Source organism: Osmerus eperlanus, chromosome 9 (genome assembly GCF_963692335.1).
Source record: "Osmerus eperlanus chromosome 9, fOsmEpe2.1, whole genome shotgun sequence".
In the NCBI taxonomy this organism is placed as follows: domain Eukaryota; kingdom Metazoa; phylum Chordata; class Actinopteri; order Osmeriformes; family Osmeridae; genus Osmerus; species Osmerus eperlanus.
The window spans coordinates 928,939-948,220 of record NC_085026.1 but is presented as its reverse complement, the minus strand read 5'-3'; the positions used below and the strand labels follow the sequence as shown (position 1 = coordinate 948,220).

The 19,282-nt window shown below is 38.2% G+C and overlaps 1 long non-coding RNA gene across 1 annotated transcript; it reads left to right on the top strand.

Moving 5' to 3' along the window:
• The first annotated feature begins 17,906 nt into the window (after positions 1-17,906).
• LOC134027082 (uncharacterized) lies at positions 17,907-18,867 on the top strand. The gene is made up of 4 exons (XR_009931415.1): positions 17,907-18,076; positions 18,244-18,304; positions 18,478-18,521; positions 18,785-18,867. It is a non-coding gene; the product is annotated as an uncharacterized LOC134027082 (long non-coding RNA).
• The last annotated feature ends 415 nt before the right edge of the window (positions 18,868-19,282 follow it).

Below are 19,282 nucleotides of genomic sequence, written 5' to 3'. Positions count from 1 at the left end.
GTCCGGAGATGTGTCATCACTGTTGAAAGTTTTCTGGAAATTGGGGGCGAACTCTCGCAAATCAGAGGGGTTCGTGACCGGAAGTTGAGTTCCGAACTGGTGACGTACAATGTTTATCGGTTGTGACACTGTTGGTAGAGGAGACGATTGACTTGTTATATTGTTTTACAACTTTGTGTTAACCGTTATATATTTGATGTTAGACTTTACATCGGTCTGATTACCGCCAGAAGGCATTTGTTTTTGAAGACGGAGACATTCTGTTTTGAAAATGCTAATGTTAATTCTTTGACTGAATTCTCCACTTGAAAAGAGGCGCATGCGCTTGAGCCTAGCGGAAGTTGATTCTTTCATTGAAGCTCATTCTGCGTGCAGTGGCCCACACCCGTCATGAGTGAAAAAAAAACACTAATTTTAGAGAGAATTTGACGTTGAATTGAGAAATATATTGGTTGGAAAACAGATGTGTGTTTCTGTTTCTTTGTTAAACTTGAGAAAATATTGTGAGTTGCCATACTCTTGATTTGGAAATTATGTACAGACCGATTTTCTAGATTCAATGTTGAATAATTCGCTGGAAATTTAGTTTTTTGGGTAGGATAATTGGTAAAGGCCAGTTTTAGATTTCCATATGTAGATTTCGGAGCCTAATTTTTATGTTGAAATTAAAATAGTACTAATGGTTGATAGAATTGTAAAGGTTGTAATTGTAAAGAAAATCCAGGCTGTGACTTTGTTGGCTAATGGCTAATGGTGAAAACGTGGAGGAAGTGCATTTTGCTCTGTCCTGAGACAAAGGAGAGTCCAGGAAGTTGAATTTGCAACTATGGCAACGACATTGGCTAACAAACTAACAGACCGACAGGCAGGTAACAGGCTAGTAAAGGAATTGCAGCTTGATATTTGAGATCCAGGATGAGTAACCGCATGACGCATGCGCAGATGGAAATTTAGAAATTGACTAAGACGCAAATTTAGAGAAATAGATAAATTTGGAGCGAATTTTACATATTAATTTGGTTACTTTTGAAATATGTTGGGTGATGAGTATTTTGAGACATTTGCTAACAAGGTTTTTGTTTGTTTGAGGACATTTTAAAATGAGTTTCAGAAATTCCGAGGAAAGGTGGGGGCTAAAAAAAAGAGCCCAGTTACGTTGAGTTTTACAAAGGTGATCCCAGAGGGTGTAATTCTGCATAATTATGTGAGTATTAATGGTGAAAGATGTGTCCGTTTAGATGAATTCGAAGTTTGGTGGTTAACAAATGTATGATTAACATTTGTTCTAATTCCTAGCCAAACAGGGAGGTAAAGCCTTTCAGACCAGAACTTGTATTTACGAGCGGAAAATCTGTGATGTGTGATGGTATCCATAAAAATGCAGAAATTAGACCCCTGGTTCATAAATTAGTTCTAATTGGATTGGAAAAGTTATACTCTAGCAAAATTAAGTGAATAGATGGTAAACGCCAACCATCTGTGTTGTTTAAAAGAGAAAAAAAAAAAGGTTGAGAGTTTTTGCTTTGTTCCAGAGCGCGCTGATAGACATTGTTTATTTGAGTTGATTCATTGAGTACTAACAAAGAGTAATTGAGATGGCTGGTAAATATGGGAATATTCAAAGGTGTATACATTACATGCTTTGATAAGACTTTTGAGAAGTTAAAGAATAAGGTTTTGTTTTACGGGTTTATGTTAAATTGTGAATTTAAAGGTTTAAAAAGAAAAAGGGAGAGTTTTTATTTTCTTTTGTCTTAAGGGCATTGTTTGATTGATGTGATTGCGAGTCGTAGCGTAATTCTAGCATTAATTACTTATTCTAAGAGCAGTTTTAAGTGTGCAAACATGGATTTAATGAAACAAGAGAACGTTTTGTGGATGTGAAGAGATGATAGGTTTAAACACTTTGATGTTCTGAAAAGGGAACTATGCATATGCTTTGAAGAAGGAGAGGATACGCATTCTGCGTAGTACCAAGGAAAGCTCAGAGCTGTACGCAAAGTGCAGTGTCGTTGAAAGTTGCCCTGAGCAATTTGATCGTCATTTGCAATTGGTTCGACTCGACTACACAGACTGAAAGAAGTTTGCCTACAGCCAACTGAAGACGGTCACTATGGATGCACAATCATGGCATCCGTTCCGACAACCTGGACTTTGTGGTGTACGGGGTACAATGGGTTTTGTCTTGAGACTAGCATTTCTTATGTTAATGTTTGAATTTTATTTTTCTTGATTAACTGTTTGGGCTTATGCTATTGTAAAAAAAAAAAAAAAAAAGAGTGGAATTGTGGTGGAAATTTTGGAATACAGTTATAATGTGTGTGTTTTATATATGAGGAATGTGTTTAAAAGTTGGTTAAGAAGCTTGATACAGTGAAAGTTGATTCAACTCATTTGGCAGAGATGCCACCTGTAGTTTTATAACACCTAACTAGGAGACGTGAAGTCTAGGGACGGGAAGTCTGGGTGACCTGGGAGAGTTATTGTCACCTGGGGAGGATGAGACAGCTGGTCTGGAGACAATGTGGATTCAATTGTATTGTTATTGTGATCTGAGGGAGCAGTTTAAGATAGATGAACTGATCAAGCTGCTCTGACCCTTCCTGTTGCATGGGTGGTGTTAATTAAATACTTGTTTGAAGATGTCCACACAAAGGACAGTTGACCATTTGACTGGTCAACTCCTGTGGCTTTAGTATCTACTGGTTTGGGGAGAGATGCCACATCAAAGAACTGTGTGACACTTGGTATGGAGTCAAACTGTCACTGAGTAGTGCTGACCAATCACAGAGACCGCCATATTGATGGATTGACCATCAGAAGAACCATTTGCTCTAAGTTTATATAAGGCAGGGTTTTAGGGTTGTTCTTCATCACTCTTGCGAACGACCTGTGGCTAGCACCTCCTTCGTAATGACTGATCAGCAAAGCTTTGTTTAATATTACGTAATTGTATAATCTAAATAAATTGTATTAAAACCACATCTCTTGACTACTCAGATCTACACAGTGCCACTTGAATTTCCACCATTACAGTCCCCCCCATCCCACAAACTCGAATCTGGTCACCCTATGTTAATACACTAGGGAACTGCCATGCAAAGAAGCATCTGGCGTGACATCATAATCAGAAGTTGACATAGCAACGGACACATCGTGGCATTCCAAAGCATTATGATGTCACGCCTGACGCTTTTTGGCAGCCGATATTAGCTAAGACTGACACAAACAGAAACTCAGTACAGAGATAACGTCTTAATGCGTACCACTAATATTACAACCCGTTTCCATTCCCAAGTCGCCAAATGCCGACGCTTTGTGACGGCCCTAGGCGTCGGATGCGGACGCACAGGGTACCCTTTCGCGTCAGTATGAGACGTACTGGGGTTTCAACTGACTCCAATGTAAACCCATTCGCGGCAATATTGGACGCTTTGAGCATCATTCCCATTGGACCCTTTCGCGTCAGTATGAGATGTACTGGGGTTTCAACTGACTCCAATGTAAACCCATTCGCGGCAATATTGGACGCTTTGAGCATAATTCCCATTGGATAAAAGAAGGGTGGGATGCAGTTGTATACGGAAGAATTTTATTATATCTTTAAATATTGTTCAACCCCAAAACACGAAAGTATCATTGATAATTCACCAATAAGATGGGTTAATGTTATGTCCATCCAGTTTTTAGAAATTCTGCATCGATTCTGAAAAAAAAAGAAAAAAGTTTCGAATTTGTAGCGGAAAATCTTCAGTCACCGTGGCTAGACGATCTATGATTTATGTATTTATTAAATAGGATTTCCTTGTATTTATTTATACTTGTACACTGTTGATATGAAGAATTTGTATCTCAAAATGAACGTGAACCTGACCGGAAGGTGAAGAAAATAGTCTTAATAGCTTATTATAATTATACAATTTTCTGTTTTAATCTTGCGCTTTGTGCATGGACTGTACAGCACCGGAGAGAGATTAGTTGTAATAAGTATATAATTAATAGTTATGGGGAAATGCACTTAATTAGCGAAGATGGGGACGCACAGGGTACCCTTTCGCGTCAGTATGAGACGTACTGGGGTTTCAACTGACTCCAATGTAAACCCATTCGCGGCAATATTGGACGCTTTGAGCATAATTCCCATTGGATAAAAGAAGGGTGGGATACAGTTGTATACGGAAGAATTTTATTATATCCTTAAATATTGTTCAACCCCAAAACACGAAAGTATCATTGATAATTCACCAATAAGATGGGTTAATGTTATGTCCATCCAGTTTTTAGAAATTCTGCATCGATTCTGAAAAAAAAAGAAAAAAGTTTCGAATTTGTAGCGGAAAATCTTCAGTCACCGTGGCTAGACGATCTATGATTTATGTATTTATTAAATAGGATTTCCTTGTATTTATTTATACTTGTACACTGTTGATATGAAGAATTTGTATCTCAAAATGAACGTGAACCTGACCGGAAGGTGAAGAAAATAGTCTTAATAGCTTATTATAATTATACAATTTTCTGTTTTAATCTTGCGCTTTGTGCATGGACTGTACAGCACCGGAGAGAGATTAGTTGTAATAAGTATATAATTAATAGTTATGGGGAAATGCACTTAATTAGCGAAGATGGGGACGCACAGGGTACCCTTTCGCGTCAGTATGAGACGTACTGGGGTTTCAACTGACTCCAATGTAAACCCATTCGCGGCAATATTGGACGCTTTGAGCATAATTCCCATTGGATAAAAAAAGGTGGATGCAGCTGTATACGGAAGAATTTTATTATATCCTTAAATATTGTTCAACCCCAAAACACAAAAGTATCATTGATAATTCACCAATAAGATGGGTTAATGTTATGTCCATCCAGTTTTTAGAAATTCTGCATCGACTCTGAAAAAAAAATGAAAAAGGTTTCGAATTTGTAGCGGAAAATCTTCAGTCACCGTGGCTAGACGATCTATGATTTATGTATTTATTAAATAGGATTTCCTTGTATTTATTTATACTTGTACACTGTTGATATGAAGAATTTGTATCTCAAAATGAACGTGAACCTGACCGGAAGGTGAAGAAAATAGTCTTAATAGCTTATTATAATTATACAATTTTCTGTTTTAATCTTGCGCTTTGTGCATGCACTGTACAGCACCGGAGAGAGATTAGTTGTAGTAAGTATATAATTAATAGTTATGAGGAAATGCACTTAATTAGCGAAGTATTAAAAAAGGTAGGACAAGGACATGAGAAAGGATCAACGCATTTGTATTGGAACAACCCCCAGAGGCTGCCCTGTGAATTTTACCGCGATAATTCTTCAGTGCGTTTTCATCCCTCTCCCGGTAAGTTAACACAAATTTCTTGCTCTGATTCTGGCATGCAAAATTGTGTTTTGAGGAACGTGCATGTTTTATCTTTAATATTAAAAGGGACAGTGAGTGTTTGACAATGTTAAGATTATTTGCATTTATGTATTTTTATTTACAATACAAATGGGATATTAGCTAGTGGTAGCTAGTCTAGCTATCTTGTCAGTTTTCCCTTTCTAGCTTCTTTGAGCGGGCTAATCTCTTCCTGAGCGGGCTAATCTCCTCCTGGAATATACAATAGTAGGCAATCTCGAATTGCAGATCCAGGCTAGGATTTACCTTCCTATCCAATACTATTGTATCTTACTCGCAAATCAGTAATGGGACTAATAGATTTTAAATCAATTGAATCAGTGAAGAACATCTTAAGGTCTGATCTTTAGGTTAGTTATAACCATGCAACACACTTAATTGTAATCACTTGTCTTTATCTTTCTTTGCAGCTCCAGTACACTTACCTTGTCCCTTCACCTCAACCAACCTTTGACCTCCCATACATAACCCAACGGCTCTTTTAAGAGCCAAACATCTCATCTTTCTCATCGTTTTGAGTGAGTCTGGGCCAGGTTTTTATTTATTATTGCAGTAGTCTAAACAATTCATTTTCTAAAGTTCCCTTTACCTGGCTTAAAGGACTAATAATAATACAAAAAAACATCTACATGCATGCATGCCATGTTACAATGCTGTAATATTTCACATAATTTGACTGTTAGCCTTTTGAGTTATTGACAATAGGCATTTATTATAAGACATATATCCCATGTGTATGGGTTAGTAGAGGCCTACTAAAGCTACTATTAGGTTCCGAGGGCTTTTATCACCCATTTCGGCTAACGAATGTTGGTGTAGCCCTTTGAAGCAGCGGGGTGAGGAGACACCCTTTTGAATCACCCAGAAAATACTTGTTTTCTGATGATGACCCCGCTTCTTACATGGCTACTTCCAAATGTATCATGTGATACACTAAGTGAAAGCGGACCTCTCAAATGAGGTCCACTACAAAATGTCAACCAAATGAATATAAATTATGTATAATGTACACTCAACTTAATGCATTTTACAAATACAATTACACAACTGGCTATGTGAATTTTATGCACACACAAAATGACACATTATTGGGTTATTTCGTTGCCTAGAAATTGATATTCTAATCACTTAAAAGAAATAGACAAATAATCCCTACGTTAATTTTCTTTTGCAGAAATGACAAAGCCAAAGACCAAGTTGTGCCCTTCCTGCCAGGCTCCAAACCATGCAAACAGGAAGACCTGCAGTGCATGCCTGTGCTGCCTGCAGATCAAGCAGGACTTCCAGCAAAAATCAGAAAAACTTATAAATAGTAATTGGGCATCTTCAACAACAAAAAAACGAAATTCCAGCAGGGTACTGAACTCTGCCCAGCTGTCTGTAAGTTTTCATTATTCTAATTTAACTAGAGGTTGACTTAACAGACAATTATATTATAAGCACAGTTGTCTGTGTTCACGTGTACATCATTACGTCAAAGATACCAAGGCAGGTATACAGTAGCAGTCAAAAGTTAGGAAACTTCACATCTCTCTAAACTCTAAAACAAAATAGATAAAATAATTACAACAAAATAAATGATCAAACTATAAATAAACTGCAACTCTTCTTACATTTACATTTAGTCATTTAGCAGACGCTCTTATCCAGAGCGACTTACAGTAAGTACAGGGACATTCCCCCGAGGCAAGTAGGGTGAAGTGCCTTGCCCAAGGACACAACGTCATTTGGCAGAGCCGGGAATCGAACCGGTAACCTTCAGATTACTAGCCCGACTCCCTAACCGCTCAGCCACCTGACTCCCACTTCTTCTGATTACTTTTTTAAGACAGGAATCTCTGTGCGTGAGCTGTGTCTCGATGCTCTGGAACCTTTTAGGGACAATCGTTAGAATCAACTTCTTACAAAGGGTTTTCTTTATGGATGCAATGCTGGCTATCTGACAAGACAATACGTATTTGTTATGTTAATTAATTAACGTGTTTACTGGTAATCCATGTAGATGCTGTGGGAACCAGGGAGCTCACTCTGGTTTTGACCTTGTATGACCTCAAGATAACCGCACAACCAAGGTCAGGTTTAGCCTAAGAAAGGCATTTATTAAGCTTAAAAAAAAAAAAAAAAAAAAAAACTTAATCAAAGGTTATTTCTCAATAGAAGGAAATAGTCCTCAAGCTCCAGGGTTGCCACAATGCACATCAATCTCTTCAAACAGTAAAAAAATTGACAGATGGTCAGGAAAAACTTATTTAGTGGCCAGCAGAACAGACTGTAGTTGTTCTGGGTAGTATTGTATGTGTCTGCATGTGTCTTAACATATGCAGACACATGCAGTAAGGGCATTTTTGCAAAAGACTTACCAGAAAAAGTTCTACTTAATTTTAGAATAGAATTCTAAAGCTGAAAACATCCACATTTACTACATTAACCTGTCAAAGAAAAAAAAATCACCAACCATGATTTCTATCATTGAGAAGATTATACATTGAAAGATTGTGACCAAATGCCCATCACGATTTCTCAAAGCCTTACTTGAAGTTGTTAAATTGCTTGTTTTGTTTGACAAAAATCTAAATCCCAAAGGTAACATGTTTGCAAGGATGTAAAACAAAGAGATGTTTCAAATAATCACAATGGAAGAGTGGTAACTAATGAATGTGCTTGACAAATCACTAAATGAAATCATTGTTCAATAATGAAAATAATCGCTGATTGCATTGAAGTAAAGCTTTAAAAAAAAAAAAAAGCCTTTAGGTCTGAAAACAACTATTTTAGGATTGCATCAAACATGTTTGTTCATGATCTGTTAATTCCTGAGAAACACATGTCAGATACATTTCTTAGCCTTTGACAAGTGCAAAGCTAAGTAAACAAACCAGATTGTGACTGCATATATTTTCCCCATTGTTTTTTTTTATAGGTTTTAAAACTAAATGCTTTGGGGTGCAAGCCCATCCTTTTTCTGGCCCATCAAGATCGAAAGAACCAGATCATTGGGGACATGATCCATCATGTTGAGCCAGCAGACGGTGTTGTCCAGGAAATCCTTTCCAAGATGAGGAAGCTTTATGAGCACCTACTGAGAAGTAAGATGTCTGTTGTTTAACATGAATATGGTGTTACGATACAACATTATTTTTGTCAATTTAGGGAGCTGTGTCTTGGGCTCAGTGTCACTGCATTTATAAAAATGTATTTGTACATACAGAGTATGTGAACATGACACAGTCAACCATATTCTGGTATTCATATGTAAATACATTTAAGTGCCGTTAATAAAAACTGTTAACAACTTATTGCACAACTTTAAAACAACATTGTGTAACCCTCCATCTAACATTAATAATGAAAGGGTTGACACTCAGCAGCATCAGTGCCACTCGTCTGTAGGCATATTGGAAAGCATCAAACAATATATTTGTACCTGCTTTAAGTAAAGAAACTGTATTTTTCCCATCATTTCATCACAATTGAAGTTCAAGTTATCTCTATAATGGTATTCATTCATTTCATGCTCACGGATAATGTAGCTCTAGTTTTAAGTGCCTGCAACTATGTTGTCATGGTGTATTGAAATTAATAAAACAAGTTGTTTCCAACATAGGGAGAAACTATTTTAACATAAAAAAACAAAGCTATATTTATAAAAGTGGCTGACATTAATGTAAAGGAGGAAAGGGCAATTTGTACTTTATCATGTGCTGTAATATTCTAAATATTGCAGAATTAGCTACACTGTAAAACCTAACAGTACATTTTAATAAAAGAAGTAAGTTAACATAACTTAATCTTGGTAAAAAGTTAGCGTCACTCACTCCAACTTATCTCATGTAACTCAAAAATGAATTATTGTTGTAATAACTCAGTCCTTTTGAGTGGACTTAATTTTTTGGAGAATTTTAAGTAGTGGTGATGTGAATCCAGTTCATTCCATTAACTCAGTTCCTGAAAGTTTTTTTTTTTTTTTGATGGTTTATGATCTTATGATGCTGCATGGCTTAAGATTGTTCAATGTTTCTTTTTATTTCAGTTTATAAATGATCATAGAGCACCCAAGTAAACCAAAGAATGCATTGAAATAATTATTGATATTCTATAAATCATCTCCCAAAGCATTTGAAGTGTGTCACGTAAGAAAATAAGTAGGGTATTAGAATTACATTTTTTTATTGCCATTATTTTATCTCTCTGATTTCTCATAGGCCTGTGTGAGAATGTTTTTATTTTCCTTGTAGGCCTATAATAGGGCCCAAGTAAATCAAATATTTTGGTAGGAAAAAACGAGGCATCTGATATCACCAAACCAGTAATTAAAAAGTCAGATTTATCGAAAGTAGTCTTAATCTGCCCTTTATTCACTCTCCATTTGGATAACCCAGTGTGTTGCATTGTGCCCGGCCAGAATGTTGACAGTAAACCTGCCTTTCACCTCACCGTGAACGCAGCACCGTGGCCGTTACTATTTCAAATAGTTCGCGCTTAATATTTCAAATAGTTCGCGCTCAGCGCTCAGCACTCAGTTTGCACTCAGCACTCACGCGACGGAGAAGTTTGCTGCACAGCATAATTGTCGACGAAAAAACGATTTTTTATTCACTCAGGACACAGATACGGGGCAGTCTTCACCAGAAGGTTTTATTTTATTACTGCTTACACGTTTGTGATTCAGTTTGAATTGTAATTAGAGTTGTGTGAAGCTGAAAATGTGCTAGCTTACTGAGTTGTGCAAACTAGCTATAGCTTGCAAGCACCACAATTCCTGCTCCATTGGTTATAGACCGGACTGTTTTATAACGTTAATTTTATTTGATAATCGCTATCAAGTTGGCTTCTGACTGAGTAAGTTTTTTTTGTTGCTCGGGTTAGCTTCCTAAATTCCTCTCTAGCTCCTAGCTAGTTTCCCTTTCTTTTTTAGCCCGGTTAGCTAACGTGAGCAAAGAAAAATATACTGAGTAAATTAATTTGAAAGCACACAACGAGGGAGCAACCCTAAAAAGACACAGCATGTCCGTGAAAATATGTAAGCTAAGGCTAGCTTGAATGCTACTTAGCCTTCACTCGACAACGTGATTTCAGACACGTGGTCCATTTTACAGAGAAAACCCTATTCGTTCAGTTATGTGGAAATGTAAATTGTGTGGTTTTTCTACTGCTTTGAAAATACAGTTATTAAGACATTACAGGCTCTATCATGGCCAATATTCCACCGTTTCGCCGTTACCTTGCCTGTATAACAACTGCATGTGTACATTTAGTACTTTTAATTCGCTGAAGATACATTTGTCAAGAATACATTCTGAGCAAAGAGTGGTTGGTGGGGGCAGTCATGATTTGACTACGAATCGTGCATTTAATTGCCCTGTGTGTGATTTTAAACAACCATTTGTTGAGGGGGACATGCATGTTCATCTAAGGGGGCATTTAAGACGGAAAGAAATGGTGCCATGTCCATTTAGCGCGTGCACGTTTAAAACAAACGTTTACTCCACATACAATGCGCACAAATGCAGAGAACATCCAAATGAATCAGACTATGATGTGGCAGTTGTAGTGCAAAATGTCTTCAATGTTTCCCAGGATAGTGACATTGAACAGGATGCAGTTGAGCTTTCAGAGGAAAATGAAACTGGCCCAGTAGCAGGCATTACCACTGAGAGATTAGCAGAGCAATTGCAGTACAACCTAGCTGCTTTCTTTTTGAAAATGCAAACTAATCTACATGTGTCACAGAGGGCAACACAGGAAATCATTGAGCATATTGATCAGTTATTTTCATTGTCAGAACCTCTTATCAGAGAATCTGTAATCAAGATACTGGAAAAACATGGCAGCCCGTATACTGACACATTTCTAAGCGAGCTTGTCCAGGCAGTGTCAGAGAGTAATGTTTTGCATTTGTCTGTTACAGCTGAAGGACCACTGTCAACTGCTAAGAGGAGAAAAACGTACTGCGAGAAGAACTTTCCATTTGTGAAACCAGTTGAGTATGTTATTGACTCATCACAGCGTACCTACATGTATGTGCCCATTCTCGCATCTTTGCAGATGCTGTTGAAAAAACCAGATGTATTTGAGAGAGTCCAAGAAACCACTTCACAGCCTGGACAGTATTTGTCATACTGTGATGGCTCCTACTTCAAAGAAAATCTGCTACTATCAGATGAGGGTCAGAAATTATCAATAATTGTTTATGTTGATGATTTTGAGATTGCAAACCCCCTGGGAACATCAAAAAAGATCCACAAAGTGTGTGGGGTTTATTGGACATTAGCTAACCTGCCAGTTAAGTACCGCTCAGCCCTCCACTCTATCCAACTGGCACTTTTGTGCAATTCAAATGATCTACGGCAGTTTGGGTATGCAAAAGTTTTTGCACCTCTCTTGACAGACCTAAAAACTCTTGAAGAAGTGGGTGTCTACATTGAAACATACGGTGACTGTCTGAAAGGCACTGTCTACTCTGTTGTGGCTGATAACCTTGCTGCCCATGGGCTAGCTGGTTTCAATGAGAGTTTCAGGTCTACATATTTTTGCAGATTTTGTCTTGCCAGCCAGACAGAAATGCAAGAATCAGATGCAGTCACTGGTATTTTTAGGATGAGAACCAAAGATCAGCATGATAACCTTGTTCAAGAAATACTGACAAATGACAGTGAAGAGAAGTATGGTGTAAAACACAGTTGTGTTCTCTCTGACCATCTCTCTTATTTCCATCCTATCACAGGCTTTCCACCTGACATCCTGCACGACCTTTTCGAAGGTGTGGTTCCTGTGGAGCTGGCACATTGTTTGAAAGGTATGATTGCCAAGAAATATTTCACTCTGGAAGAGCTAAATAGGGCAATACTGTCTTTTCCCTTCCAACATTCTGATAAGTTTGACCGCCCTCATGCTATCCCACAAAATTTTGCCAGTCGAGGAACAATTGGTGGGAATGGGCACGAGAACCACGCTTTGATTAGACTGCTACCTGTTCTCATTGGCTCCAGAGTCCCTGAAGGGGACACCTTTTGGGAGGTTCTAATGGACTTAAAAGATATAGTCGAGCTTGCTATGTCTCATAGGTTCACAGATGATACCATTCAGTACATGGCCTGTAAAATTTCAGACCACAGGCAGCTGCTTCAGGAAGTTCTCCCCAGCTTACGACTACGACCAAAGCATCATTATATTGAACATTATCCTCATCTCATTAAGTGCTTTGGTCCTCTTGTCCATCTCTGGACAATGAGATTTGAGGGGAAACACAAAGTTTTCAAGAAAATTGTTCATGACACTCATAACTACAAAAATGTGCTGAGAACTTTGGCAGAGAGACACCAAAATATTATGGCATTCCATTTGTCATCACCAAGATTTTTCAAGCCACCAGTACAGACTTCAAAAGTGGAGTCTGTCTTTGTTGACTCACTGCCAACTGATACACATGCATCAATATCGAGCATCACAGACAACAGCAGTGTATATAGCACAAAACAGGTAACCATCCAAGGCACAAGCTTTGGAATTGGCATGTTTGTTTGCACTGGGGTGCATTCTGCCTTGCCTGAGTTTAAAGAGATACGACAGATAATACTTATCGGAAATGACATCTTCTTTCTACTGAAAGACTATGAGGCCATGTATATTGAGCATTTGCGGTCATATGAGCTCACAGATAATCAAAGCAAGAGCCATACCATGAAAGCTGTCTCTCACTTAACTGACCAAATGCCACTGTTTGCCTACAAAGTTTCAAGTGGGCTAATTCTAACGACTAAATATTTCATTCCAGTGTTCGAGTAAAAGAACAGCACAACACCAAGCTGACATCATCAAGCCTTTTTTCCAGTGACCTGAGGGAGGCTAAAGATTGGTCTGGACCTTTCTAAGAACACTAGTGATCACCTCCCTCCCTGGGCACACTGCACAACATATTGAAACGGCAATGTACATGTTCTACTACATGTTATAGGTGCATGTTCTGTGTGTGTTCTTAGAAAGCAAGAAAATACATGCTGCATGCTACATATATGCTGAACTGTAGCTGCACACCAGTAAGAGGAAAAAATTAGACTCATACTGCCCTGTACTGTTAAATTTGATAAGGGAACAGTTGATATACTGATAAATGTTGGTGGTCTATGCCGCCTGAAAAGGCCAGCACCTGTAATAGCTTTGTTTGTTTTTTTATGTCACAGGTGTACCGAGCTACTATAAATGGAAGTGACTGTTCTGAAGCTAAGAGTCATCCTTGATGATGTCAACGCTGAGAGACTTATTCTGCCGTCTCGTCCAGAGACTGTGAATGCCCTCATATTTGAGGTGAAAAATAAGCTGAACCTGGACTATGACTTTCGGCTTCAGTTTCAAGACCCAGAGTTTGACAATGCCCTATGCAATTTAGTTGACATAGAGGACCTACCATCTAAGGCAACCATTAAGATACTTAGACTGGTTGATTTAGATCAGAGTTCAATCAGCACAGATGACACAGTGTTGTTGTCTGATAACACAGATTCACCAGAGCGTCTTTGCCGATGGCCAGAGATCTTTGCTGTTCCAACATTCTCGTATGAGGTGGAGTATGCTCTAGGAGAGGGCAACTCTTCATTTGTGAGAGAGGGGAAAACACTTCGGTTAACCAGGGATCAAAAACACAACATCCTGGATGTAATGGCGGCGGAAATATATAAGCATAAAGCATATCCTAGTGCCAAACAGATTGGCAAAGCTGCAGAGGCTCTGGTGAGAAAACACCCCTGTCTAAAAGAAAACGGTTCCAAAACAGGGTATGAGGGTTGGCAGAACAGCCTGCGCTTCAAGATGGGCAACTACAGGACCAAACTGAGCAGGGCTGGAATAAAAGATGTAGCTGTAAATGCAGGAAAGCGAAGCAGGACCAATCCAGAGGCTGCATCATCCAGGGCCAACATCAAAAGACCCAGAAGAGGGGAAGTCAACTTCCTTCCCAATTATCCCCGTGGGCAATCGAAGGACACACTGGAGACCCAGAGGCTTGAGATAGTGGAGCAGTTCAGGAGGACGTCAACAGAAAGAGACATGATTCTCATTCATCAACATATGCAGCGAACCTTCGCTCTCAGGCGTGAAGAGATGGTGAATTCAGCTCCTCCCATTGTCGAACTAAAAGACAGATGGCCTGCACTTTTTTGTGAAGCCCAGGTGAGTAAAAATTTAAAACGGGCAACTAAAACGTTACAAGCACTTGTCCGTCATCGTTGTAGGAGTGCTTGGTCTGGATAAAGAGCTTTGAAGTGTTTAGTTTAATGGCAGTATGTATATTTATCTAAAAAATCCATTTTGCAAACTTGTGTTCCCCCATGCAGCTCTACAGCGAATTCCACAGGATCACCAATCAAAATCTACAATTTTCCTTCTTTTCTGCACTTGACCAATACACACCTAAGCTGCTGAAGCTCTACAAAAAGAGGAAGACTGGAAGTTTTGGGGAGAAGATGGAAGAACTTTTGATGGCATATGAGGAACAGGTGAGTTTTTTTTTTTTTTTTTTTTTTTTTTATATATCATTCTATCAGGTGAGTTTTTTTATATATATATATACACACACACATATATATATATGTGTATGTATATATATATATGTGTGTGTATGTATGTATATATATATATATATATATATATATATATATATATATATATATATATATATATATATACACACACACATATACACAATTAGATTGATGTTAAATGTAAACAGCGGCCCCCAACATCCTATGCATAACTTATTTTGTGTGCAACAGGATAAGAACGACATCAATGCAGCTCGAACAGCAGCCTTGGCCGGCCTACCGCTGTACTTAAAGGAGGATTCATCAGAGCTCTTCAAAACATGCAAGGTATATTTTTTTTCATGTTTCCTTCTCTATCCATGTCTCAATACCTTAATCTATGTTGCTAAGGGAAATCACTAAATGTTCTTATTCCTCCTACTGTGTGAGTTGTTTGCTCCCTTTTTAGAGCAGTTATCTACACTACCTCTGTTTCGGTGTACATTGGGCATCACATAATCTAGGCTTGAAAAGCTGTTTCCCCTTGCTCAACTAAAAGTTGAATGTTAAAATTGTAAGTAATAAGGCTGAGATGGATCAAAGGAATTAATAAATGAGTAAGAGGTTTGTTTGTGATTTAGCCACCAGGATTTTTTTTAAAAAATTGACCAAGGTTCTGTTTTCAGCGCACACACAATACAGACATTGTAGCGGATCGTGAGGAGATATTCACTGATTTTTGACATTTGTTTGCAGTTCAAGTTAGACATGTTTTAAAAATCCGGTCTCATCATGCACATAGACTTATTTGAAGAAGAAAAACTGCTCACATAACTAAAAAATAGCTGAGCATCATTTACTACCTGCTGCATGTATATTTTGTTTGTGCTATTCTAAACTTACAAGGCTTCTACAATAAATCCAGATCATCACATATACTGAATGCCTTCCCCTTTCAGGATGAGTTTGAGGCAACCAACCAGGGAGCAGTGGCTTTGGTGGCAGTGGTCAATGAAGAAGAGGTGCCTGCAGGAGCTCCTTTTGAAACACATCACGTGTCAATCGTCCTTGAAGATCAGGTTGTAATGTCTCACAGATCTTGGCCAGATTCGCTTGTGATTTTGTTTGGACTGATCTATGCTCTCCATCTGAGCTACCCTGAGAAGTTAGGGGGCTTCTTCGACTTCATCCAGGTTGTCCTCTTAAACCTTGATGATGGGAGAAAACAGCTCAAACCTAAGTTGCTGGCCTTAAGAAATGAGCTGGAGTAAAGTTGTGACCATAGTAGTTGATATTGTTTGTCATGTCAAAACATAATTTGGCTTGCATGCCAAATTATGTTTTCTGTTCTGATTGCTTAGTGTTCATGACAAGAGTTGCAAGTGTGATGCAATAGTTTTTCTGTGGTGTTGGCCACTTAATGCACACCAGATTAAAAAACAACAACATTCATGTTATTACTTGTTCAGGTGAAGACACAAAAGAAATTTTTTCTTGTGTGCTTTGAAGGTGCTGGTTGGCACAGGTTTCTACTTGACACAGCCAGATGAGCTGTATCCAGTAACTATGCTAGGCTAAGCTGCTGGCTTCCAAATTCATATAACGGCTACAAGAGTGGTATATATTTTACTTATAGGTTGTTTGTCTTTTTGATCTCTAAATAATGCCTTAAAAAATAAGCTGTTAAAAGTGTAATTTCACCATATTTTGGTTTTCTGTTTTTGTAAACAAAAAGGAAAGAGATTGCTAGAAAGAGAGACAATAACAGAAAATGTAAGATTTAGACAGACAAAGAAAGTGTTATATGTAATACTATGCAGATAGATGGGAGTAAATATCAGGGTGGGGGGAACTAAAATGCAAGCACCAATGGACATTGCAGTAAAGAGGTGGAGTTATGGAAAATGTGGTGCTTAGTACCGGCTTTGTGCAGAGGTTAAAGATAGTATTTTTCAGCAGAGCACTGTTTTTTTTTTATTAATAATTTTAATTTATTTGTTTTTTTTTAAACTTTGGGTATTTTTTTATTTTCCCTGAAGATTTAAAGAGGAAAATGTATTTGTAAAGGAAGAAATTACCTAAAAATGTGAACACTGAAATGCTTTGTGTTGCGTTGTAAGTGCTCCTCATTCAACTTAATAAATGATTGAAGTTGTATCAGACATGTGTGTTTTTATACTGAGTTAACCCAACTAGAACGGTTCAAGGCAATCGGTTTCCTCGAATGAATTAAGTTGCTAAAAGTTGTCACAACTAGAATCTAGTAATTTGCTTTAATGGAAGAAAACTGAGTTAATGAAACTTAAGTAGGAACATTTGTGGAAAGAATCCCATTCAAGTTAGTCTAACTTATTCAGATACATTATACAAACACATTTGTGATGAGTTAAGTTTAGTTTAAGTTCAGTTAACTTAGTGGAATTAGTACTATTAACTTAATTTACCTAACTTACATTGACAATAAATAATTGAGTTACCTATACTCAAATCAAAGAATTGTCTATGCTTAAATAGTATAAGTTAATAAACTCAAATGATTCAAGGCAATCGGTTTCCTCGAACCGTTTGAGTTGAACTAACTCGTCAGGTTTTACAGTGTACCAGTGAAAACGAGACAGCAGCAGGACCGGTCCCAGTGGTGGAGAGAGACCCAATGGCTGAAGAACAATTTGTACTTAATCTCATCCCTGTGTCAACTTCTTCCCCCTCTCTACCTCCTACTTCCCCCTCTCTATCTCCTTCTTCTCTCTCTCTACCTACTTCTCTCTACCTACCTTCTGCTCCCTCCTCTCTACCTCCTCCTTCTCTCTCTCTACCTACTTCTCTCTCTACCTTCTGCTCCCTCATCTCTACCTCCTTCTCTCTCTCTACCTACTTCTCTCTCTCTACCTTCTGCTCCCTCCTCTCTACCTCCTCTCTCTCTACCTACTTCTCTCTCTCTACCTTCTGCTCCCTCCTCTCTACCTCCTCCTTCTCTCTCTCTACCTACTTCTCTCTCTCTACCTTCTGCTCCCTCCTCTCTACCTCCTCCTTCTCTCTCTACCTACTTCCCTCTCTCTACCTTCTGCTCCCTCCTCTCTACCTCCTCCTTCTCTCTCTCTTCCTCCTACTTCTTCCTCTGTTTCTGTCTCTCTACCATCAAAAAAAAGTAAAATTAAAGGTTAGTTTTCCACTATAGTAATCAAATGAGGTAAAACTGTAAATGTGCCAAAGGCATGGAGTGACCTATTGAGATTAATCTTTTAGATATTTTTTCTCAAATGGGTAAGGTAGCTTATTTATAACACAACATACCTAACTATATAGTATTTATTTTTCAGAATGCAGAAAACACAGAACACAGAAAGTGTTTCCGTACGAACGTGTTTTGGACAGAAGAGTTGTAAAAGTAAAAGATTTTCCCATTATTCCTCTTTTTTTCCTTGTAAAATACCATGTAAATTATGTATACCATGTGTATTACATTATATAATCTTAATGGAGTCTCTTACTGGTTGCATTTAAAATTTGTCTCTAACTTGTCAAGTGTGGCTATAATTTTGTCTCTGTCATGTCTTTCAGGGAAAAGAAGAAGTGAAACTTGCTTGGAAACCTTGCACCACATGGTAGGTCCAAACGTTCTCAGATTTAAACTGGTGCATTGGACTGTAAACATGTTTAAATACTGTTGATATAGTAGTTCCCACTGTGAGTACATTTCTTCAAACATGCTTACAACTGCTCAACTATTTTGTTATTTTGAAGATGAAATAGTCATGAATGAATACAGAGAACACGTTTCAACCTTGAAATTATAATGTCACAACTGAGGTTATCCTTTAAACGTGTATTGTGTGTGTATATCTGTCTTTTTTGTTTCATTTCCCAGCAGTGGCAAAGTGTGGGATGACACCTGGGAGCCAGCTGTACAGTATACAGAGCCAAAAACCAGCCCACAATAAAATACTCAACACATTTCTCTGTCAGTCTGTTATCAGAATCAGAAAGGGTTTTAATTGCCATGAAAGTTTGCACAGACAAGGAATTTACTTTGGCAGGAAGGTGCCAAACATTCAACATATAGGAATAAATCTTAAATAAGGGGTGTAAGTTTAAACAAGTCTAACTATACTATACAAAAGGTGCAAAGTCTAATGAACTAATGCTAACTAATACGAAGGGGACAGGTATGTAAAATAAAATAGGGAGAGGATAGTGCCCAGGAAGCGGAAAGACTCCACAGTGTTGACTGGGGAGTCACACAGGGTGATGGGGGTGAGTGGGGCTCACAACCATCTCCACTGTCTTAACAGCATTGAGCTCTAGGTTCTGGCTACACCAGGTTGTCAGCTTCCCACCTATAATGAGACTCATCCCCTCCAGAGAT